The following is a 20,536-nucleotide window of genomic DNA, read 5'->3' on the forward strand; positions in this document are numbered from 1 at the left end:
AAACTGGGTTTAAGTGACGGCCACTGAAGCGATAAGTCCCTGTCTTTGTATCATTTTGTTTTAGGTATGCTAGTATAAATGTAGCCTAGGAAGATATAAGGAAGCCCCACTGGAGGCAAGCAAGCTGAGCAAGGTGGTGGCAACATGGCAGCATACACACATAATGTATCAAGTGGGAATGGCCGTATGCCTTCATGCTCCCTGTGCCATTTTTCTGGTGCCCGCCCAGAACACGTCTGTTAAAAGGCCGAAGGGAGATGAGCAAACTGGCCCTACTCGCTGTTCAAATCTAGGTGACCTCTGAACAAAGAGCGCCCTCTACATGTCGAATGGAAGCGATGCCAGTCGTGATTCTTTGGAACATTTGCAGATAGATCCATAAGCAAATATTTTGATCATATGCAACGGTCACTCCATACTTCAAGAGAGGACTCCCATATTTACAGAAGCGTATTGTGATTTATTTTTCCACCTATCAAATTTAGGAAAAGAGATGGGGTAACTAATGTGGGGTAAACTTGTTCAAGTCAATTTACAGACTCCTTAGAAGTATTGTGTAGAAGTGATAGTAAGGTCATCTTGCCTTATCGTAGATAATTCTGCTGGATCTCCCATACAGTATTTCAGAGAATGCTTTCTTCCTTGTATGCCCAGGCCTAAGCTCCCTCAATTGCACTTTGTTCTCTGTTTATAGTTTATATACATACACTGATGGTTTAGTTTTAAAGTTGCATTACAATAGTTAAGAGTAGTGGCTTTGTTTTCCTGTCCTGTGAATTAGGTACACATTCTTCAGTAGTGTAAGATCTTTTGGCCTTATCTTATAAGACATAAAAGTGCATCTCTTGGGTACACTTGTTATGATAGGTTACATGCTACTTTATTTAGAAAAGGTTTATGCCACCTGTCCAGAGGCTTGTTTGAGACGGCATGTCATTGATGGATTGACTGTCTGATCGACTGATTGATAGGCTGAAGAGTATCCTATCAGACGACAGCATTTCTGTGTAGAGAAGCAGTCCTGTTTAAACGTCAGTTTCTGCTTGGTTTATTATATCCTCTTAAAAGATGCCTCTCGATTGCTGCCTCATTGGTAAGGGAGAAATCATGCTTCCATGGGGGTCGTGTTTGAACAGAATGCCCATACAGGAAGCAAGCTGTGCATAGAATCATAGGGCTAGAAGGTACCTCCTGGGTCCTCTAGTTCAGGGGTAGTCAACCTGTGGTCCTCCAGATGTTCATGGACTACAATCCCCATGAGCCCCTGCCAGCAAATGCTGGCAGGGGCTCATGGGGATTGTAGTCCATGAACGTCTGGAGGACCACAGGCTGACTACCCCTGCTCTAGTCCAACCCCTTGCACTATGCAGGACACTCACATCCCTATCACTCATCTACTGTAACCTGCCACCCCCTTGAATCTTCACAGAATCGGCCTCTCAGTCAGATGGCTATCCAGTCTCTGTTTATATCTGCACCAGTCTTTCTCAACCTTTTAGCGTTGAGAATGCCCTGAAACATTCTTCAGGCTTTGAGAAACCCCAGAAGTGGCATAATTGTTCAGAATATGGTTGGGATGCATAGCTGTGTACATGCCTACCTGGAGCCCCTCCCCTTCCTACTCCCTCCAGGCCCATCATTGGCCATTTTGGCAGCGGGGTCAACATGACCATCATAACACCTGAAAAATGTTTAACAAATTTAAAAATATATTAAAAATAACTAACTCCTACCCATTCGGGAAACCCTTCAGGGCCATCAAGAAGGGCTGATCTGAACAGCACAAACCACATCTCAGATACCGTTCAGCCTATTCTGAATTTGAGCCTATGCATTTGATTTTATGTATCTGTACCCCGTTCAAACATTACACCGATACGTAGCCACTTGTAAATGCTGGCAGTTGGGTAGGCGTGCCCTAAGAGCAGGTTAATGTTGTTTGACCCATCACATTCCATGCATTGGTAGAAAATTCTGTTGACGGTGTTCAGATCTCTTTTCATTTAAGTAGTCAGGCTATGAACTAGTTTGAGATAGTTCTGGCAACCACCAATCATTCCATTTCATGGCCTGCCGGTCATTTGACAATGGCCGGCTATTTATTTCTGACAGATTCTGTGAAACATCGTCACAACTTGAGCTGTGGTGGTCCTGAGCTGGATCTGACCGGACAGCATCACCATCACCCAGCTCTTGTCACTGGTGAATTCCAGGCCAAGTAACCAGTTCGCCCCCAGAGTCTTCTGCTGGACTGCTTGCACCCTATGCAAACTTCTTGGCCAGTCATACTCACTAGTTTCAACAACAAAGGAATGCAGCTGTTCCTTTGCTTCTAACTTTCTTCCTTTTTCAGAATGGTATAGTGGTTAAAATGTCAGACTAGGATTTGGGAAATCCAGGTTCAAATCCCCTCTTGTGCCATGAGGGCGTCCTGGTTAACCTCGGGTCAGTCATGCATTTTCAGCCTAGCCTATCTTAGAGGAGTGTTGTGAGGATAAAGTGGGAGAGAGAAGAATGATGTAAGCCACTTTGAACCCCCACTGTAGTATAAAGTAGGATATAAGTGACAAATAAAATGGCTCTTCTGCAATCTGTCTTCAACTTTCTGCTCCCTGAACATGATAGGATTGAAGTTGACTCCAAGAACTCTCCTTCAATCAGTTTGTTCATGACTAGCCTACTGCGTTTTACAGAATGCTTTACCCTTATTGCGGGCAGCACTTCCTGAAATCTGATGTTAAATCTCCATTTACAGGCGGTCATGCCCTCAAGAAAGGTTTTGACTATTTTCTCACTACCTGAAGAGAAAACTTAAAAATGGGGGAGAGGGGAAAATACTTCAAAAGCATCAGGGCACTCTCCAGATAAGCCAAGCATAAAAATGTGTGTTTGTGTGTTGTTGCATGGGGAACTTTGGAAACACAAAGACCCCAAGGCATAATTTTGTTACAAATTCCATATAACCAGAATTCTCTATCATGTCCCATATGGGTATGAGTCACCTTCTGTCCACTTATTCCTGAACAATTTTGCAGGCTCTGGGTGGTGGTGGTGGTGGTGCTTGGGAGCTGAGCTTAGGGGAACAAGCTGATGGGTTTGTGAAACATGTAACATTCTACTTAACAGAGAGTCAAGAGACCCCCTTCATTGTTTTTCCCCCGCTACAAAACCCATATTGTGGCTTATCAGAGCCCCTGGTTGTCAGCAGCCATCCCAGGGATCTCTAGCCTCCTCAGACTTATTTGCAGGCCTGGCAGCCAGGACATCTATGATACGGTTACAAAGACTGTTCTGCTGAAATGAAGGTAAGTTCATCACAGGCTACTGGGATATTAGTTCTAGGAGGCAACATCAGAGGAATATGCCAGCTTGTTGGCCCTCCAGTGTAACTGGTTGGCCACAAGGTTGCCAAATTCCAGGTGGGACCTGGAGACCGCCTGGAATTACAGCAGATCTCCAGACAAGAAACAACAGGAAATGCCTGTTTTGGAACTTGGACTCTGTCTGTAGGGTGTAATACCCTGCTGAGGTCCCCCTCCCCATGCTCCACCCCCAAATCTTCGGGAATTTCCCAACCTGGAGTTGGCAACCCTAGATGGTTACTGTATGGACCAGAACACTGAACTATTTTTAACATAACAGTGTAGAGAAGAGCTGGGGGGTTTTGCATCCCACTTTTTATCACCCAAGAGTTGCAAAATGGCTTATGATCGCCTACCCTTCCTCTCCCCACAACAGATATCCTGTGAGGTAGACCTCTGAGATCTGTGTCTGGTTGTCCAGCTGGCTGTTTGTAGAGGAGTAGGGAAGCAAAGCCAGTTCTCCAGATGAGAGGTCACTACTCTTAACCACTACACAAGGCTGGCAGTGTGACATAGCAATGCAGAGTTGAATCTTCTGTTTAACTGGTCCTTGTAATGTTACAGCTATTTCATCATAGAATCAGCGCCACTATAGCCTATTTCTAATTTCCACCCCCTATAAATCAGCTATAAAGCCCTAATTTGGTATGGCTTATTCCCAGCCACTTAGACAACTTTCCCCAACTGAAAAAAAGTCTTGAACTTCTGCAGGCTGATGAAGGTATGGCAAATTCCCATGAAAGGGAGCTTCATTGCAATGGGACAGCTACCAAAAGCCAATTACTGTTTCAATGTTTTATTGTGTTTTTAAAAAAAATGTTATCACTTTATCCTGGATATATTGTGACTGAATACATGGGAGTTTCAGGCTCACCCACATGAATTCTTTGGAGGCACCAAGTGCCTTCTCCATTTACAAGGAGGGAATTCTGCACAATTAGAACAATTACGTCCTTTATTCTTCTAACGCTCTTCTAGAAACAACCGATGGGGTTCTACCTCTCTGCTAGCATTAAAAACTTAACTAAATCCATGAGTTGCTCATGTGCAGGAACCTACATCCAAGTGAAAAGTGTATACTTTGTGTGGAGAGTGGTCGGTCTATATTTTCGGCTGGATTCATACAGAAGGTGATCTGGCAATGCCATATTGGGAATGTGAACGAGTCAGGCTTCCTTCCGAGTTCTGAGCTTGAATTGTGTTAATGGCATTCATTTTATGATAAGGTTACAGCATCCATTTCCCTCCCTGAGGGTAGAGGGGGTGGCAACCCAAGAAACGGCTTTCTTGGTCACGGCACCAAAACTTTGGGACTCCCTTCCAGGGAGACTCACTGGGATTCGTCAGTCATTCTGCCAGCAGAGAAAGACCTTTTCGTTTCATTTGATAATGCTTCCTGGCCCTTCTCCCTGATTCTGGTGTAGTTTGTTTATGTCAGAAGTGTCAAACGCATTTGTTAGGAGGGCTGGATCTGACATAAATCACTTTGTCAGGTTGGGCCATGTGTGCCATAAAGTGCAGTGCCAGGTACCTGTAACGAACTCAGCCAAATCCATTTAAATCTGTAAACTACACTGAATTCAGAGGATTGATTGGCTGTTTTGACAAAGGATTGTCATTGGCTGTATTTGTAACAGAATTGATTTTTGCTATATATTCCCTGTCATGTAAGGAGATCATAGTCTGACGAAGAGTGCTTGCACTCGAAAGCTCACACCCTGAATAAATCTCTGTTGGTCTTAAAGGTGCTACTGGACTCTGATTATACAGGCAAATCCAGTTAGCAATATTATTTTCCACTCAAAATACAAAGTTTTAGTCCAGTGGCGCCAGAGTTCAGATGCATAAGTCGATGGGCCATTATAGCTGAGATAGGATAGGATTATATCTTAAGAAGTTTTCTTGCACCCAAAAGCATATATATCTTGAATAAAACTTGAATAAAAAAGATGCCACTGAACTCACTTAGTTCTGCTGCTTCAAACCAACACAGCTACCCATGTGAATCCTTAAAACATTAACACTCTTGCAGTATCTCCCGCCACCCACTGTGCATTAGCACTGGGACAGTATACTGGCACATAATGCTCAGCCTGTGTAATTTGGCAATAAAGGTAATTTGCTTGCAGGCTGGATAAGAGCCCTGGGTGGGTCAGTTCTGGCTAAAGTGACCAGAGTTGGAGGGAGATAAGGCGGGATGCTGCAGTGGCGGACGCCACGGGGCATTCTGCCAATGTTTCGGGACGTGGGACATTTGACGAAAAGTTGGGACCGTCCCGCTGTTTTCGTGACACATGGGCACTGTAGTTCTGGCCCACAGGCCATATATTTGACACCCCTGGTTTATATGTTTTATCATTTATTTTATCACCTGAGGACTGGCATCCCCTTATCAATAATAATAAATAATAATTTGTATACTACCCTCCCAGGAATGGTTGCAGCCTTATTGGTCAGGATATGCCTTGCCCTCTTGCATTTCCCCTTCTGTGATTAAGCAGTTGAAAACTGGAGTTGATTAAGCTACCAGTTCAAGCAAGCATCATGGGAGTGGGGGTGCGGGGAGGGAAGACAGTTGTGCAAAGCCGTTCGAGGAAATCTAAATTACTAGATGGAAAATAATCATGCCTGTCCCAATCACACACCTGGCAAGCTAAAAGGTGGCTCTTTTTATATGCAGCTAAAAAGAACCAATCTTCAAGCCTGATGAAAACCTCAAGTGAAAAAACAACAACAGAAAATGGTTCCATTTCTAAACTTGGATGGTGCTTTACAGCCTCTGAATTGCAATTTATTCACATAACAAGACTTACCCTCTTTGGCATGCAAATGTGTTTTGTGCAGTCAGCATAACTTTGTCCCCCCCCAAGGGAATTAATCTTTGTTTGGGGAGAGATTTGCTGCCAGAGAGTTCCTATTATGTAAAGTTATCCCACTGATTCGTTCTTACCTATAGCTTTTAAGAAAACCAGTGGAGCCTTGCATTACAGACCACCTAGCTAAGGTTTCTTTATTTGTTAATTGCAGACACACAAAAACCTGGGAATAACAAAAGCAGGTGTGAATTCAGCTATTACACCTTCAGTCTAGTTTTTGCAGTGACCCCCTGGGACCCTCTAAAAGTAGGGTTGTCAGCTCACGGTTGGGAAAGACTTAGGGGATGGAGTTGGGAGTGGGTGGGATTTGGGACGGGAAAGAATCTCAGTGGAGTATAATGCTACAGACACCAAAAGAAATGCCTATGCAAAAAATGGTATAATTTCAGCCAACGCTGTTGTCCAAAGCTTGACAGTCGCAGACGCCTGAGGCTGAGGGCGAATGAAACTTTTCATGTACTTTGGAAAGCTCTTTTTGGAGTGTATGAAAAAACTCTGATTGATATGAATTATCAATTGAGAAAAGCCATGTTGACAGAAACGATCGTCTTGATTTTCCTTCAAGCAATACATTGAAATAAAAGACTTTGGATGACAGCATTTGTAGAAATTATTATACCTCAAGCCACGATTTGCGTAGGCATTTCTTTTGGTGTCCTTACATCTCTAGGCAAACCCTTATTCTACTTGTATAATGCTATGGAGTCCATGCTCCAAAGCAGCCGTTGTCTCTGGGGAAACTGATCTCTTTAGTCTGGAGATGAGCTGTAACTCCAGGAGTTCCCTAGGTCCCACCTGGGAACTGGCATCCCTATCTAAAAGCACAGACAAAACATGCCACTAGAATGATTCAGGCCAACTATGAATGAAGGGGACAAATGGAATTAACACACTTGCATGCTTGTTTTCATTTCTGGGTCCCTGTTGGCTCCCGATTTCCTTTTTCTTTTGTAAGGTCATGTATCAGTCATGGAGTCCCCGTGTTCAGGTCCTGTCTCTGCCAACATTCCCTGGAGGACTTTAAGCAACCTCATCCCCCTCAGCCCTGCAACTGGAACCATGTCTCAGTGATAACATTTTGGTTCCTAAATTGCAACTATTTTCTTCTTGCATGCAGTGCTGCAACATTTTTTTTGGCCATGCCAGAGGCTAGACAATAAGCACAACTTTACCCCCACTCCCCCATGTTGCAGAGAGAAAGTTAAGATCTTCTTCTGAAGCTCTGCTCTCTGTAGATTTTTTTCAGAGATGAAACTTTGCCTTGGGAATGCCTTCCACTTTGGGGCTCACCTGGTACCTTTAAAAAAAGCAACCCTAAAACCAAAATCTAGCAACGCCTCACAGAATAACATTTATTTCCATATGAGCTTTCATTAAGGTGCCACTCAATTTTTTGTTTTGTTTGGATAAAAGAGAACAACTTGCTATTCCCTGTGGCCTGTGCTTACCTTACTTTCCTTTCGGTGACAGGTCAAAGCATTTCTTTTCACTCAGGCTTTACAGATGTTTAATGGTTGGCACTTAGCCTGGACAATAGCTTGATTTTTATGCCCTGGCTTGTTTTTATTGACTGTGGTTTAATGATTTCGTTTTATTGTGTTGGAATCTGCCTGGGTAAGACCTTTGGAGAGGTGCAGCAGCATATAAATTCTCCAGAGAAATAAAATAAATATACATGTATATGGTTAGAAACTGGCAGCTTGAAATGTTGCATTGGTAGTGCCGGAAAGTGCAGTCAAATCACATCATTCTGGCCTTTCCAACAGGCATTTCTGCAACTCCAATGTCCTCCTGATTTAGTGAGAAAGATGATTGGGAAGGCCAGAATGAGACCCAGGGACACATTGCCATAGGACAAGAAAACAACTGCAGAACACCATTGGTGGTCACCTGCAACTTACAACTCAAGCCAGTTCAATGCATTATTAATAACCAACAACCCATGTTGGGTAGTAACATATCCCAGGCACAGGCACTTGCTTAGAGTCCGTCTGCTAACTTACAATAACTTCTGGCCGGCAATCATAAATTACTTAAGAGTACCATGGGCTCTGGTACCAAGGTGTGCGAAAACCCAAGATGCCAATTTTGGTCTCCTATAGCAACCCTGTCAGTGGAGCCCACATTAGCCATATCATCTCAGGTTTATACTCCTGCTCATCATAGAATGTGATTTATGCCATTCTGCATCAGTAGTGGCCTTCCACCCTTGACATTGGACAAACAGGGCAGTCCCTTCAACAAACAACGCATGGACATTAAGTCTGACGTTGGAAAATACAACATTCAAAAACCAGTGAGGTCCTTCCAGGACATTCATTTGCTGACCTAAGAGTAGCAGTCCTCTCACACGGGAATTTCAAGGGGAGATTAGAAAGAGAGACTGCTGAATTGCATCTGATAAAAGCAGCTCAAGACAGTGCATCCTCCTGGACTGAATTGAGACATAGGTTTCCTGTCTCATTACCAAAGCTGATTTCTCCACACCCACTCCCTCTCTGCCTCTCATCATTTCCTTGCTAATGTCACTTGGCATCTGAAATCACTTCACCTTCCAATGTATAGGCTAGGAAAACTCTGATTCTAGCTGTATCTAAAGAAGTGAGTAGTGACTCATGAGAGCTCATACCCTACCAACAAATTTTGTTAAGACTTTAAGGCGCTATTGCACTCTTTTCTACTGCAGTGGGGAAAGGAAGGGAAGGAGATTGTAAGCTGCTATGAGACTCTTCAGGGTAGAAGAAAGTGAGGTATAAAAGCAAATTCTTCTTCTCCTTCTTCAGCTTGAATAAGGCACTGAAGTTTGCACATGGCTGTCCCTCAAAATACCCAGGGGTAGTCAACCTGTGGTCCTCCAGATGCCCATGGACTACAATTCCCATGAGCAACTGCCAGCAACCGCTGGCAGGGGCTCATGGGAATTGTAGTCCATGGATATCTGGAGGACCACAGGTTGATTACCCCTGCTTTAGACTACAACACTAAACCAAAATAATCTATCCCCTCTACTAATGTGCTCCCTCCTACAGCATGTTCCAATATCATATCAGACAAAGAACTAGGAAACAACTTCATTTTTTTTTGAGGGGGGGGAGCAAAGAATGCTAACCATCACCTACCTAATTGGTCAGAGCCAAATCCACTGATAGTTTAACATAGAGTTATGCACAGGCTGCACATACAGAACTAACAAGCCAAACGGAAGAGAAAAGAACAAAACAAGACCTTCATAATTCAGATTCAGGTAAATATTTCCATTTAACTCCCATTTCTCTGAACGATTCCTGTGGGGCATGCTCAAATGTGTCTGGTGGTTTTCAAGTTACAACGATGGGTACTTGGTTCTTTTTGGACATAGGCTGGAGAGAAAACACAATATGTATCCTTCAGTAGCACTGGACAGACATGTGCCAATTTCTCTGCTGAGATCAAGGTTTGGCCCAGGTAGCTTGTTGAACTGGGGTCTCCAGAGGGAAATTAGACAAAGTTGATATGCAGACTGATGTGAACATTCAAAGGCAAAAATCACTGGCCTTAGTATACAGTTTTTAAAACCGCCTTAAAACAAACACACAGAAAGCCTTAGAAGCAAGCCTTCAAGGAGGAGTGTGATCAGAGCAAGCTGGAGCTTAAAAGATTTGGGCTATCATTGATGGCTGTTTATTGATTTGTCACACAGGAATCTAGAGCACTCTCAGGCTACTTTTCACCTTCCCACTGAATTGCACGAGAACCCATCTGGGGTCTGAAATACAAACACCGTCTGCCTATAACAAGCGTTGCAACTAGTTCTTTGAGAGGTGAAACCCTAGAAGAAAAAGCTAGTTTGGAGTGTACTTCTTCAGGAAACAAGATAGTATCATTGTAAGGACAATCCGGTTGTGAGGCTGATACAAAAGGGCGGGGGGGGGGGGGGGCGACCTGTTTCACATTCAGAAGGATTGGGGATCTTCTAAAGGAGAATAATAATAGTTGGTCCTTATATGCCGCTTTTCTCTACCAGATGGAGTCTCAAAGCAGCTTACAGTCACCTTCCCTTTCCTCTCCCCACAACAGACACCCTGTGAGGTGGGTGAGGCTGAGAGAGCCCTGAGATTACTGCTCAGTCAGAACAGCTTTATCAGTGCTGTGGCGAGTCCAAGGTCACCCAGTATGTGAAAGAATGGGGAATCAGAAGCCACCACTCTTAACCACTACACCAAGCTGTTGCGGGTGTCTTGAGAATAACCCTTGACATTCAGGTCACCTTTCAAAGAAGCCAAGATCACTCTGGGAGCCCAGTTCCATGGAGTTTGTTATAGTATGGGTTGAACTCATTTCACAAATGACAGCAGAGATGGAAACAGCTATTCAGCCCGTATTTTTATTTCAGGCTGTGCCCAGAATGGGCACGAACTGAAAGAAGGCTCTCAGTCTTCCCGTGGCTACTGTTCAGTAAGGAGCATTCTTGCATTCATACTTATGGGACATACTGGAGATCTAATGCAAAGTGGCACGAGAATAGTCCATTACGGTTTGATTTTTTTTTTTTTAAAGGATGAAACAATTACTTAGCTTCAGTCCAAAGTAATTTGAACACTTTGGGGTTCTCAAGAATATGCAAGAGTTATGAGGAGGTACTGCTACCAAGAGCCAAGGGTGAGAATCCAGTAGCACCTTCAAGACTAACCAAATTTGTGGCAGGGGAGGGGCTCTTCTGAGTCACGTTCAGTTCTTCAGGTATTCTTCACTTTTCTGAAGAAGCGAGCAGTGACTCACGAAAGCTCCTCTCCTGCCACAAATCTGTTCAGTTTTGAAGGTGATACTGGATTCTTGCTCTTTTCTGCTGCCATAGGCAGGCCAACACCACCACCCATCATGTACTACCAAGAGTAACTACCACCTCTTCAGTCTACGTTTGCCATCACTCCTGCAGCACCGGAAATCTTGCTCCTCCAGTAAATAAGATTCCAATGCAGCGTGTGGTCTGGGGGAGGAGGGATGGCCACCACCTTGTTTTTACCAGCATGATTTTGTACACACAGGCAAGTTGAGCAGCGTAACTGATCTATGCAAAGAGATCTTGAGCATGGACCTTCTACTCTTTCTGGCTAGCTACTGAAACACAGGCTGTGATCATCAACTTAGATGTACTCTCTGGGACAAGGAGAGCAGAGATGCGTTCTTCCCGAAACACCACTTGCCGGCCACCGGGACTCAAATAGACAACCGCTGAACGTTCACATAAAATCATGTATGAAGCCAACATCACTGTAATATGCTGCATAATTCATTGTGCCAGCCACAGAGGGAACACGGCTTAATACAAGCACACCTTTCCATGCTGCCAACGATGGACTCAGAGCAGAGAAACAGTAAAAAAAAAAACCCCAAAAAACCCTTTAGATGTTTTTTTTTTCATTTCTAGAAAGCGAATTGAGTTGGATTTGTTCACTTCACGATCAAAAGATAAATGATTTAAAAAGAAGAAGAAGACGAAGAAGCCAGATTTCAGCTCAGTCAAGGCGCTCTTCCTATTTCGCAGCTCCCACGGAGCCAAGGGCGAGCTGAGAAAAGTGCACAAGGAGGCGACTGACACGAACAGCCCCCGAGGAAGAAGCCCCTGCCGGGCGACGCTGCAGAAGTTTCAGCGCGCCGGGGCGGCGCTCGACGGCGGGATGCCCGAGGGAAGCGGCCCCAGCGACAGCCGCTTGTCCCGCAGGGCCTGCCCCTGAGCATGTGCAGAGTGGCATCTCCCTCCCAAGCCCCCCACCCCCACCTCCCGCTTGCTGGGCATCTCCAAGCGAGACTCCTGGCCGGCCCGGCTCGATTCCCGTCGCCTCGCCTCGCTGGCCCCTGGCTGCCCGCCCGCCCGCCTCCCTGGCCGTCGCCGTCGCCCCGCAGCGCCTGCCGAGCCGCCCCTGCACTTACCGCGCCGGAGAAGTTGGGCGCCGCCGGCCACAGCAGGCACATGCCCAGCCAATGGGGCTCGGGGCGCGCGCACCACCACCACCAGCAGCAGCAGCAGCGCTCGGGTCCGGCCGCGGGGGCGGGGCGGGGCGGGGGGCGGGCGAGAGGGGCGCTCCCAGGTGCCGGGCGGGGCGGGGCGGGGTGAGGGGGTGGGGGGAGCTGCTCCTCCCGGAGCGCCGTCCACCAGCCCTCCCTCGCGGGGCTCTTCTCCGCGCTTCCCAGAGGCGCCCCAGCCAGGCGGGGGGCGAGCAACCAGGGCGCCTCCTCGGCCCCCGCCCCGCCCCCCGGGAAAGCCCCTGCAGGCCTCCCCACGAGAGCGCCCGCCACTCCCGGCCACGGATGCCTCGCTTCGGAGGGCGCCTTCTCGGCAGGACTTTTCCTCTTCGCTCCAGCCAGGCGAACAAAGAGCAGGCGCGCCGGGCGGGAGGGCCGAAAGCAGCGGCGCCGAAGTGCCGCCCAAGTCGCCCAGAGCGGCCGGACCCCGCGCCCAGGCCCCTGGAGAGCTCCCCCGCCGGGACCGTCCCCCAGGAGGACCCCTGGCCACCCCGGCCTGCGGCTGCTCAGCGCCTGGGAGCCCTGGGCCACGGAGCCCGCCCGGCCGTCGGGGGCGCCTTCCTCATCCCCATGACTGGCCTTCCCAGGCTGTCCAGGTGGAAGAAGGCGGCTCTGAGGGCGAGGAAACTTCGTTCCCCGGCAAAATGAATATTCAGGATTTCAATCTTGTGGAATCCACTGGGGCTCCGGTTGGAATATGTGCCCCTGAGGGAGGCATGTTGGCTGGACCCGGATGCCCCAGGCCTCCTCAGCTGTCAGGAGCTAAGCAGGGAGACCATCAAGGGAATCCAGGTTTGCTGTGCTGAGGCGGGCATTGGCAAACCACCTCTGAACATCTCTTCCCTTGAAAAGCCTATGGCAAGGGTGGTGGAACTGGGGCTCTCCAGATGTCCATGGGATACAGTGATCATGAACCCCTACCGTGGATCTCTGCAGAGCCCCAGTTTGGCCAGCCCTGCACTTACCAGAAGAAGAAGAAGAAGAAGAAGAGTTGGTTCTTATATGCCTCTTTTCTCTACCCAAAGGAGTCTCATAGAGGCTTACAGTCGCCATCCCTTCCCTCTCCCCACAACAGACACCCTGTGAGGGAGGAGAGGCTGAGAGAGCGCTGATATCACTGCACAGTCAGAACAGCTTTATCAGGGCTGTGGCAAGCCCATCCAGCTCTTTGCATGTGGGGGAGTGCAGAATCAAACCCGGCATGCCAGATTAGAAGTCAGCACTCCTAACCACTACCCCAAGCTGGCTTGACGGCACTTTCTACTACCTAAGGCTGATGTCCAGTATCTCATTCCACCTTTTCTCCAAAGGGCCATCATTCATGGTTTCCTCTTCCTTATCCTCAACCATGTTCATCTGAAAGAGGGAGTGGATGGACCCAAAGTACCCAGTGGGAGTCCATGGATTTAAACTCCTTTCCCAGATCCTGATCGAACACATTGCTCTTACCTGGGTAGCCCAGAGCAGCCTGATCTCAGTAGTTCTCAGAAGCTAAGTAAGTTCAGCTCTGCTTGTGCTTGGATGGGCATCACCAAGGAACACCACAAGGGTCATTATGTGGAGGCAGGCAATGGCCAAACAGCTCTGAACGTCTCTTTCCTTAAAAACCCTACAGGGGTTGCCATAAATCGGCTGCAACTTGACACCGTTTTCCACGTTTTAATCAGTATGCCACACAACCAGGCTAGATTGATGCCAACCCAAAGCACAGTTCCTAACAAGCATGTCCAACTGAGCTAATTTCAACTGAACTTTTTTCAAGTTAACATGGTTTTAGAATTGGGTTCTATGCTGGCCGGTACGAGTACCAGCATGCCATTTTTCATTTTTGCATCACTGCAGCACTACAACACTGCAGCCTCTAGTCATGCCCTGAAGATGACACCTTTGGAAGACTTTGCTCAGATGACTGAAATTGTCTCAGTGGAGCATGTCGAGAGAGTCATGTAGATAAATGGGTCCTAGGCCATTAAGAAACTATTTATGTAATAACTAGAACCCTGAATTGAGCAAGATGCAGTAACCGTAGAACAGGTGACCCATGCAGTCTGCCTAATTCCCAATACTGAATGAGTTGCTGTGTTCTGTACCATCTGGAATTCCTGAGCTGCCTTCAATGGCAGCCCCATGTAGAGTGTTTCACAACAATCTAACCTTGATACAAGCGTGGCATAAGTCCACATTGCTGGATTGGCTAGATCTTCTAAGCTACATGAAAACAGAAGAAAACCTCTCCAGCAAATCATTCCAGGGCTAGGATCATGCCCAGAGACAGTGAGGGGTAAAGGTAAAGGTAAAGGTATCCCCTGTGCAAGCATTGAATCATGTCTGACCCTTGGGGTGACGCCCTCTAGCGATTTCATGGCAGACTTAATACAGGGTGGTTTGCCAGTGCCTTCCCCAGTCATTACCATTTACTCCCCAGCAAGCTGGGTACTCATTTTACCGACCTCGGAAGGATGGAAAGCTGAGTCAACCTTGAGCCGGCTGCTGGGATTGAACTCCCAGCCTCATAGGCAAAGCTTTCAGACGGCTGCCTTACCACTCTGCGCCACAAGAGGTTCTTCAGTGAGGGTTACATGCAGCCTATCCAATGCGGGGAGGGAAAAGACAGGACAGCTGCAGCCGCACAAGACTTTTGCACACAGCAAGTAAGCAGTGATGAGGTGAGATTTGGAAGGACACAGGAAGGGCAAGTCCCATCAGAATTTTCTCCAGCATTCCTCAGTCAAGAACCTACACTATTGTTGTGTTTCACAATGATCGGGGTCAAAGAGCATATACATGCTCCATTACATTTCTCTTTCTCTTACACACATACAAAAAGACACCCACACCACAATCCCAGAAGACACTTCTCAAGAGCCTCCCCCAATGCGCCTCTAATACCCAGGCACTCACAACAATTTCTAGAGCGAGGGAGAGGAAGAGAAATAATAATTCTTAGTTCTCTCTGGCAGCACCAAATCCCTCTCTGGTCCCTGATACTCATCTGGTAGGGGAAAAAAAGAACGCTGGGCTAGGTTTTGGGGGGATTGGCATAGCAGAAGAAAAAAGAATATGAGGAAATGAATGGACTACAGATGGATAGACAGTTATTAAGTAGAAAAGGCTAGATATGGCCCACGTGCCTGAGAGAGAGGACGAAAAAGCAGGCAATGTTTTCATATATTGACCTGTAAAGAGGAAAACCATCTAATGATTTCTCAAAACATATTCATTGAGGAAATGATGCAAACTTCATCATCATCATCATCATCATCATCATCATCCTTTTCTTCTTCTGTTACTGCTGCTGCTAGCCAGTTTGGTGTAATGGTGAGGAGTGCGGACTTCTAATCTGGCAAGCCAGGTTCAATTCTGCACTCCCCCACATGTAGCCAGCTGGGCGACCTTGGGCTCGCCGCAGCACTGATAAAGCTGTTCTGACCAAGCAGTGATATCAGGGCTCTCTCGGACTCATGTACCTCACAGGGTGCTTGTGGTGGGGAGAGGAAAGAGAAGGTGACTGTAAGCCGCTTTGAGACTCCTTCGGGTAGAGAAAAGAGCCATATAAGAACCAACTCTTCTCCTCCTCCTTCTCCTTCTCCTTCTCCTTCTCCTACTACTACCACTGCCACTACCACTACCACTACTACTACTGCTACTGCTACTGCTGCTACTACTGCTACTGCTACTATATCATTTCACAACAATGAAGACACCAGTTTTATTTTTGGAAATAGCCTCCATCTAATGAAGACGCCTGAATTCCAACTCCTCCTCTGCATAATGTGTTGAAGCCCTGCCATTTCGGTTATTAGAACAACCTGGACCGTCCTAATGCCTTTTTTATCTGCTTTGAAATCAGCTCCAAGCCTCCTTACCCATTATCTGTGCTGACATTCTAAATTGCACCTCGCCTCAAAATGTTGATGGCAAGAAGAAACATTTTGATCTATTTATATGTCACAAAGTTTTCCATTATAATGTCTTTGATTTTAAGCATAGGAAAGCCCAAGACTAAGAGGGGAAAAATTGGGAATAATAGCACAAAAAGTCACTTCTTCGCTGACAGGGTCACTGTACTTTTAACAGTGGCACAACAGGCAAAAAATTGAAGAAATACAGTTTGCCTTTCCGGGAGTTAAGGCTTCTCCAGCCAGAAAAATAGTGATTGAGAGGCAGGGTAGTGTAGTGGGAAGAGTAGGCTTTCTCAACTAGGGTTTCTTGACAGCCCTAGAAGGGTTTCCCAAATGAGTTGGAAATAATTTATATATATATATATATTTTAACTTGTTAAAAATTTACTGGGTGATATGACCATATATGGCAGTGGTTCTCAACCTTTCTAATGCCGCGACCCTTTAATACAGTTCCTCATGTTGTGGTGACCCCAAACCATAAAATTATGCAGGTGTTCTTTCACAGAAATTAAACCAAAACTGACCCATGGAATGAAGATCCATTGTTCGTGATTGGATATAAATTGTTTTTTTCCCCCCGGGGTTTCTCAATTCAGTTCTGCCTCTTGTCCCACCATGCCGATCTCGCTCTTTTCCACTGCTCCAGACAGACAAACACTCAATGTACCCCACAAGACTGTTATGTAGATGGTGCCCCCCCACCCAGCCGAGCTGCTTGCCCTGCCATGACCCCTGTGAAAGTGTTGTTCGACCCCCAAATGGGTTCCGACCCCCACGTTGAGAACCACTGATATAAGGTCACGTTAACCTGCTCCTCCCCTCCCAAAATAGCCTATGCTGGGTCTGGAGGGGGTGGGAAGGGGAGGAGCCCTGAGTGGGCATGTACACAGCTATGCTTCCCAAGCATATTCCATGCAATTACGCCACTTTTGGGGTTTCTCGAAGCCTGAAGAATGTTTCAGGGGTTTCTTAATGACACAAAGTTGAGAAAGGCTGGATTATAGCGCTAGACTAGAATCTGGAAGACTCCAGCTTCAAACACCCACTCTGCCATTAAAGCTAGCTGGGTAACTGTGGGCCAGTCACACACAGGTTATTCTACCTTAGAAGGTTGTTGTGAGTATAAAATGGAGGAGACGAGAATCGTATAAGAAACTTTATACTGGGCACTGAGCAGCAATGAGGTTAAGAATAAATAAATTTGAAGACTTGTGAGGAGACACAAGAAAGTAGACTGGCGAGCAGGAAGGAGAGAAGGAATCAGGGATAAGAGTGACGATGTGGGGGGCTCCTAGGAGGAGAAAGAAAACAAATAGTTTGGAGAAGGGTACAGGGGGAAATGAAGTGACGCCTGCCCTTGCGCAAGTCTTTGTGGGGTTTGCTGCTTGTTAAGCGAACAAAACAACAGTAAAGCAGCCTCTCTTTCCCCTCTTGGTTGGAAACTACAGGCAGACTGAATTTATTGAGGGGAGGCAGCATTTGGTCCAGAGGACTGGGACTGCTGACACCTCAGTCAGTCAAGCCACCCTGCTGTATCTTGTGCTAGATCCCCTTTAAGGAGGGGCAGGGGCCCTGTAGATGTTGTTGGTTATGCCTGGTCTCAACCAAATGCCTGGTGGAAGAGCTCCCTTTTGCAGGCCCTGTGGAACTATTTTAGCTCCGTCAGGGCCCTGATCTCCTCTGGGAGCTCATTCCACCCTGATTGAGGCCAGGCGAACTTCTTTGGGGCCAGGGATCATTAGCCTCTTGGTAGTGGCAAAGCATAAAGCTCTTTGGGGGGTGTAAGCAGGGAGGCGGTCCCTCAGGTACACTGGGCCCTGACCGCATATGGCCTTGAAGATAATTACCAGAACCTTTAGCCTGATCGGGAATTCAACTGGCAACCACTGTAGTTGGTGGAGAATGGGCCGGATATGGGCCCTCCATGGTGTTGCTGTGATGATACTGGCCGTCGTGTTTTGGACTAGTTGTAGTTTCTGGGTCAAAGCTAAAGGTAGACCTGCGTAGAGTGAGTTACAGAAATCCCGTCTAGAGGTGGCCGTCACATGGATCACTGTGGCTAGGTGTTCTGGGGCCAGGTAGGGCACTAGTAGCTTGGCTTGGCGGAGATGGTAAAATGCCAGCCGTGCTACCTTCATGACCTGGGCTTCCATTGTGAGGGAAGGATTCAGGATGTTGCCCAGATTCCTGGTGGAGTGAGCTGTAAAGAGCTGAACACCATCCAGGGTGGGCAGGCACATTTCCTCACATGGCCCCTTCCTATTCAGCCACAGGACCTTTGTCTTTGAAGGATTGAGCTTCAGATGACTCCACTTGAGCCATCTCGTGACTTCTTCCAGGCAGCTGGCTAATGCTTCTGGGAGAGAGTCAGGACGGCCATCCATCAGGAGGAAGAGCTGGGTGTCATCTACTTATTGAAGACAACCCAGCCCAAACTTCTGTACCAGTTGTGCAAGAGGGCACATGAAGATGTTGAATAGAATAGGAGAGAGGACCGCCCCTTGTGGGACTCAACAAGTAAGTTGTCTGTGGTTTGATGTTTTCTCACCTATTGCAACCTCTAGAGCCTTCAATTGGGGAAAAAACAGCATGTTTCACAATGTTATGACTGGAGACCATTGTACTCAATCAATGTGATGTCCCAGTGATACTGAGGATCTATGAAATAGTTCCTTTTATCATGAAGTCAACATCGCTAAAAGATCATCCTGATTTAGGGCATCTAATAATTTCTCCGTTGTTGCACACAGAAGGAGTGACAGCATTATATATTTATTTGCTTTCCAGTGTCCTGTCCCAGAATCTCAGGAGGGAATTACATGGGTCATGAACAGTATTACCAACTCTGGTTTAGGACATTATTGGAAATACATGTATTGTGATTGGGGAAGTTGGAAATGGGGAGGGAGGGATCTCCGTAGGGTACAATCCCATAGAGTTATGGTTGTCAGCTCAGGGTCAGGAAATGCCAGGAGATTTTTGGGGTGGAGCATGAGAAGGGGGAGGTTTGGGGAGGGGGAGGAGGAACTTCAGTGCAGTATAATGCCATAGAGCACCCTTCCTCAACTTTTACCAATGAGAAACCTCGGAAACATTCTTCAGGCTTCAAGAAACCCCAGAAACCCCAGAAGTGGCACAATCATGCAGAAAATGGTTGGGAAGCTTAGCTGTGCACACACCCACCAAGGGCCCCTCCCCTTCCCAGGCTCATCATTGGTCATTTCAGGAGGGGTAGATGGGTCAACATGACCATATATGATCATATCATCCAATATAGACAGACAGACAGACAGACAGACAATTAATTAATTAACTCCCACCCATTTGGTTTCATGAAACCCTGGTCAAGAAAGCCTGCCATAGAAAGTGCCTTCACTTGTAAATCATTTGTGATAGTGGGAGATCCATAACCATCACCTGGACATTGAGAAACCTACCTAGAGTCTATCCTTCAATGCTGTCATTTTCTTCCAGGGAAGTGATCTGTCTAGTCTGGAGTCTGGTTGTAATTCCAGGAGAATTGCAGGTCCCACCTGGAAATGAGCGGCCCCATTCATAAAACAACAGCTGGATAAATGGTGTGGGGGGAAGTGCTATCAAGTCACAGATGGGATTGTAGCACTCCTGTAGGGGTTTCAAGGCAAAAGATGAACAGAGACAGATATTTTCCATTGCCTGCCTCTGAATAGCAACCCTAGAGTATTTTGTTGGTCTGTTTTAGTTGTCGCCCAACTGAGTACCAACCAGGGGCAACTCAGGTCTGATACGGAATCTGATAAGATCAGGACAGTTTGGACCTCCCAGGTTAGGGCATTAAATAAATAATCCTGTTGATTCACTTGACTCTGTGTCAACCTGGTCCCCAGGCCTGAGCTAGCCTGCCCAGGCAGGTCTTCCAGGATTCCAAATAAAGCTCAGGTTTTAACAAGCCTCAAGAGGTGGAACCACTTTAGAGTCAAAACTTTGGTTATGGGGAATGATTTGTTTCAACCTAGTTTTCAAATCTGATATCATCAGTGAGTCAGACTGCAATAAATTTGGTGTCCATCTCCCCTCCAACTTTTTAGTTCACCTGCAGTGGTGCCATCAGCTCTGAAATGGTTTAGTAAGTGATTTTGAACTGAGTAATACATTTCATACAAATCAGTCTGAGATTCCTGGACAATTAATTGCCCACAATTCTGGAAGCATGACTCCAGCCAGGAGGACATAGTACTCTCTTCTGTGCTTCAGATCCCTTGTTGTTTTTGACATCTCGCACCAATAGCAAAATCATGAGATTTCAAGTATGGTTGCTGGTCTGCATCGATCTTGTCAGAACAAGACCAAAAGTATTTCTAAATCCTCTTCACATTGTCAGGTTGTGCTTGTAAAGGACTAAGGTAACCAC

General features: G+C 46.6%; 1 protein-coding gene across 1 annotated transcript in view; it reads right to left on the reverse strand.

The window, feature by feature from the left end:
• Positions 1–12,278, reverse strand: part of MME (membrane metalloendopeptidase) — a 79,621-nt gene extending 67,343 nt beyond the window's left edge. Inside the window, exon 1 of the mRNA XM_077348635.1 lies at positions 12,149–12,278. The gene's annotated coding sequence lies outside the window, so the exon portion shown is untranslated. The remainder of the gene's footprint in view (positions 1–12,148) is intronic.
• Between the last annotated feature and the right edge of the window lie 8,258 nt (positions 12,279–20,536).

The sequence above is a fragment of the Paroedura picta genome, chromosome 8, assembly GCF_049243985.1.
Source record: "Paroedura picta isolate Pp20150507F chromosome 8, Ppicta_v3.0, whole genome shotgun sequence".
NCBI lineage: Eukaryota > Metazoa > Chordata > Lepidosauria > Squamata > Gekkonidae > Paroedura > Paroedura picta.